At 36.2% G+C, this 5,389-nt stretch overlaps 1 pseudogene; it reads left to right on the top strand.

Annotated features, from left to right (window-relative positions):
• Window positions 1-2,554: 2,554 nt before the first annotated feature.
• On the top strand, window positions 2,555-3,584 carry LOC138381675 (histone-lysine N-methyltransferase SETMAR-like; annotated as a pseudogene).
• The last annotated feature ends 1,805 nt before the right edge of the window (window positions 3,585-5,389 follow it).

The raw sequence follows: 5,389 nt of genomic DNA, 5'->3' as shown, positions 1-5,389 counted from the left end.
GAGAGGGATAGGAGACATTTACTTTTATTTTATATAATTTCATTTTTCTTTTCTGCCAAAAGCATTTATAACTTTTAATAACCAAAAATAAGCAAGCTAGAAAATGTGGCTCTTGGATGTATATACTGTAAAAAAACAAAGAATTTCAAAAATAATATGAACTACAGGTTAAATATTAAATGTTCAATATCTGACTACTTGATAATAGATTATTTGAATATTTAAATTACATGTATACAAGTTTTTTCAATGAAAGAGAAGAGTGCGTTCAAGTTATAAAGAACTATAACATAAATTATCTAGTCGTATCTTCCCTACAACCTTCCCTATAAACACCTATATGAAATGTATTCGTTAGAATATTGATTTATTCATTCATGCTTCACAATGCTTCACACACTTTAGATATTTTACTATATGCCTGGAATTACATTAGAGACTCAAGGGAAAACCAGATGAAAGAAGAAAGCAAAACAAATGTAAGTATACACAGTGCAAGATATCACTGTTTTTTAAAAATGAAAAAGAGTGCTACGTCAAATCATATGAACAGGAGCAAAATTGTTTGAGAACTCAGAAGGGATTTGAACACTGTATTTAGAACTTAAAACTCTTACTATATTATTGTGTCCAGTTTGGGGCTCCAAACTATAGACAGATATTAAATCTTAGAGACTTTTCACAGGAGAACCGCAATGACAATTAAAGGATTATGAAGTAATGTTTATGAGAATGGGCTACAGAAAGAGGATTATTTAGCCTGCAAAAGAGGATGTGAATCGTGATTTAATATTGACCCTTAGAGTAACCAGAAGTTTTAAAGATCCTGGCTAACTATTCTCTACCTCAACGGGGAAGAGAAAATGAGGAAATGGTTTGAAGCAGTAACATCAAGCTAGACACGAATAAAGAGTGAAGGATGTTAGACGCTGGTATGAAGTCATGGCATTTCTTCCTCAGGGGGCTTGGTCTTTAAAAGCCAGATCAATTTTCATCTGCCTAAATGACTTCCAAAATCCCCTTCATCCTTCTGATTCTCTCTCTGGAGAAAGGGATTCCTTGACCTGGCTTAGCAATCCATTCCTATGCCAAATAACCTTCAAGGTCAGGAAGCTCTCCAGTATAATTCACCTAAATAGATCCGGCTTCAACTTGAATCCATTTCCTCTTGCTCTGTCCTCTGTGGAAAGAAAGAAACATTTGTCATGGCGCTCCACTTCAGAACATTTCAAATAATTCAAGACAGCAATTTTGTGCTCTAGCCTTTCTTTCCTCATGCCAGATGATTTCCATTCCTTCAATAGTTCACAAATTTTGTTCACCTTTTAATACAGTTCATTACAGCATCAATCACGGCGCTTCAATTTATAGTGGAGAATTGAAGTAAAACTATTCTAGAATCTGTCTGTTCTTCATATCTCTTCTGTACAATGGAACAAGCTTTGATTAAGGATCTACATCTCCAGTCCTCTATAATATCGGAGATGCATAAGGGTATAATGTTTTGAAGCCTGGAAAGTTGAATGATCTGTGCAGCTGAATATTCAACTTCAATCATCCACATCAGAGAGATCAGATCTTGGATTGGATTGTCTCTTTTACTTCCTAAAACTTAAATGTTTGTGATTCCTGAGTATATTAGTCAAAAATCTTTTTGCTGCAAATGCCAGAAACTCAATTTGAACTCGCCCAGAATAAAAGGGGAATTTATGTAACCAAGTCACAAAGGCAGGCTGCAGCTGAGCCTCAACAATTAGAATACAAAATCAAACATGACCAGGACTTTTTCCTCTTAGTATCTTAACTCTGCTTCTCTCTGCACTTCAGCTGCCATCTTTCTTCCTACTGACCAAGTTTGAGAGATTTTAACTTTTAAATATTATTAAATGTGTCCTCTCCTTTCTATTTTTAATTCGACAACCACTAATCTGTTCCCAATTATCTCTTAATCTAGAATAGTGCAGGTCTTCCTAAGAGGTTCCTCTGTCCTCAGCTTCTTTCTCTCTAACCTATTTAAAATGTAAATTGCAACATGCCACTTCTCTGGGTAGAAACCTCCAAAAGGTCTTATTCTTTTCTGGAGAATAAAAATCTAAACTTCTATGATATGCAAGACTATTAATGATTGGCACCCTTCAGACTTCTCTAGCTCCAACTTTTTCTCACAATTATTCTGAATTATTCATGTTTTCCTATATCTGCCACTGATATAGCTGATATACACATACACACACACACATTCATCCTTCAAGATGCAACTCAGATTGGGTACCTTATTTTAATGCATCTAGTCAAAGTTAATCACTCCTGTGAAAGGGGTCATGGTATAGGCCAATAATAAACACCACTGTATACTTTTATTTTCCAATTATTAGGTTGGTGCAAAAGTAATTGCAGTTTTAGCATTGTGAAAATTTAGCATTTGATACTGGATTACATTCTCAAATTAATGTGGTTATGTGATACATCATTTTAATGCGCATTTCTAGCCCTTTTTTTTTTTTTTTTGCTAATGACTTATTACTTACTGTTTATTTTATATTTATTTTAGACTATGGGAATGATGTTAAACAAAAAGCAAATTCGAGCTATTTTCTTATTCGAGTTCAAAAGGGGTCCTAAAGCAGCAGAAACAACTCACAACATCAATAATGCATTTGGCCCAGGAACTGCTAACGAACGTACAGAGCAGTAGTGGTTCAAGAAGTTTTTCAGAGAAGATGAGAATCGTGAAGTTGAGGAGAATAGTGGCCAGCCATCGGAAGTTGACAATGACTAAATGAGAGCAATCACCAAAGCTGATCCTCTTACAACTATACAAGAAGTTGCCGAAGAACTCAATGTCAACTATTGTATCATTCGGCATTTGAAGCAAATTGGAAAGGTAAAAAAGTTCAATAAGTGGGTGCCTCATGAGCTGACTGAAAATGAAAAAAACTGTTGTTTCGAAGTGTCATCTTCTCCTCTTGTATGTAACAATAATGAACCATTTCTCCATCGGATTGTGACATGTGACAAAATGTGGATTTTATATGACAACTGGCAACAACCAGTTCAATGATTAGACTGAGAAGAAGCTCCAATGCACTTCCCAAAGCCAAACTTGCACCAAAAAACGGTCATGGTCACTGTTTGGTGGTCTGCTGCCGGTCTGATCCACTACAGCTTTCTGAATCCTGGCGAAACCATTACATCTGAGAAGTATGCTCAGCAAATCAAGGAGATGCACCAAAAACTGCAACGCCTGCAGCCGGCATTGGTCACCAGGAAGGGCCCAATTCTTCTCCACAACAATGCCCAACGTCATGTCGGACAACTTACTCTTCCTAAGTTGAACGAATTGAGCTATGAAGTTTTGCCTGTTCCACCATATTCACCTGACTTCTCGCCAACTGACCACCACTTCTTCAAGCATCTCGACAACTTTTTGCAGGAAAAACCCTTCCACAACCAGCAGGATGCAGAAAGTGCTTTCCAAAGAGTTCGTGGAATCCTGAGGTACAGATTTTTACACTACGGGAATAAACAAATTTATTTCTCGTTGGCAAAAATGTGTTGATTGTAATGGTTTCTGTTTTGATTAATAAATATATGTTTGAGCCTAGTTATAATGATCTAAAATTGGTCTGAAACTGCAATCGCTTTTGCACCAACCTAATATTTATTTGCTAGTTTATCTTACTTGCTAGTGTATGTGTACTCTTTATGGGGGTAGAGTTAATGTCTTTCTTCATTCTCAGCTCCCACCACATCACTTATAAACTACACCCTCACTTTTAAAATGTGATAGTGATAACCATATCTACTCCATAGGCTTGTTATGAGGACTAAATAATTAACTAATGTAAATTGCTTAAAATATAAAATGCCTGGCATGGAAAACACCCAAGGAATATCAGTTGTCATTGCTGTTATTGCTGTGTATTGTTTTATTTCTACCATTGTGCCTGGTTCACAGTCATGCTTAATAAATATTGAATGGATAAAGGAAGGATTAGATCAATGTAAGAAGAAACTAAGGAATGCATATATCTGGTAGCCTTTAGATCTCTAGTAACACTACTTTTTAAGCTTCAAAATTTCCCTGAAGCTTTTAATAAAGGTTAGGATTTGGTAGTATCCAAAATTCATTATTAATGGAGAGATATTGGTGATGTGTGAAAACGAGTAGGTGATGCCACTTGGGATTGCATGGGCATAACAAGGAGCCCTTCAGTCACAGCTGTATTAGCTACCAGGAAAGCTCTGATGGCTTCTACCAGGACTCCCCACAGGGTGGATGCCCCTATCTTCCTTCAGAGTACCTTTTCTCCACTAAGACCAAGACCTCTTGAAAAGGAAAATTGACATTTCATCTATTATTATATAGGCTAGACAATCACATCAGCTCCTCTCCCTAAGATTCTCCATTCCACATTTCATCAGCACTGAGGGAAGAAAAACACTTACCTTTTTTGATGAAGTATACACGAATTTTTCTGCACTAAATGCTGCAACTGGGACACACAACTGAATCTTTGTAATAATCCTAGGAGATATCTTATCAATCTCAAATTACAAACCAGAAAACTAATAAACCAAAACATGTGTCCTTTACATTTTATTTTGTTACTTTTCAAAACTCTACTTTTAAGAGAACAAAGGAAGAAGATAGGAAATACAAATCACATTCATCTTTTGTGTTTATCTTCTTTTGGAATCACATAGATGGACTATGAAAATCTCTAAAATGCCTTTGAAAATAAAGAAATGATAAAGAGAGAGAGGGGCAGAAGGAGAACTTGCCAAGAAAGATTGATAATATGTAGAGTGGAGCATGAAAGCAACGTGACTCGGGCTCTTATCATTTCTATTTAATTTCCGTACCTTTCTATGGATCTTACACTATAGGATAAGGCCATAGATTTTGGAATCACATAATTTATTCTCACCTCTGCCAATGGCTATAAGAATTTGGGCAAATTATTTATACTCTCCAAGCCTCAACTTCCTCATCTATAAAAAAAAAATAAAAGTATATGCTGCCTAGAATTGCTGCGAGGGGATGAAATGAAATAATTTATATTATAGAAGCCATAAAGTCTGAGTCCCAACAAAGAGTTGTTGTTGTTGGTGGTGGTGGTGGTGGTACAGTGTGTGCGTCTGTGTGTGTGTGTGTGTGTGTGAGAGAGAGAGAGAGAGAGAGAAGAGAGAGAAAGGGACAAAGAAACAGAGAAAAAATGTGTGTGTATATGTAGTTCCTCCCTTTTCTCATAAATTTTCAAGATCTATCCATTTCATCACCAGGAGGAGAGGAAATAGCGATATACATTAGTTGTAAATCTTGTGGCTGTGTACTGGAAAATATCTTCAAGATAATTTAGTCCAGTGTCCTCGTTTTACAGAGTCA

The sequence above is a fragment of the Eulemur rufifrons genome, chromosome 3 (assembly GCF_041146395.1).
Source record: "Eulemur rufifrons isolate Redbay chromosome 3, OSU_ERuf_1, whole genome shotgun sequence".
Lineage (NCBI taxonomy): Eukaryota > Metazoa > Chordata > Mammalia > Primates > Lemuridae > Eulemur > Eulemur rufifrons.
This window is presented reverse-complemented; position numbering and strand designations above follow the sequence as displayed.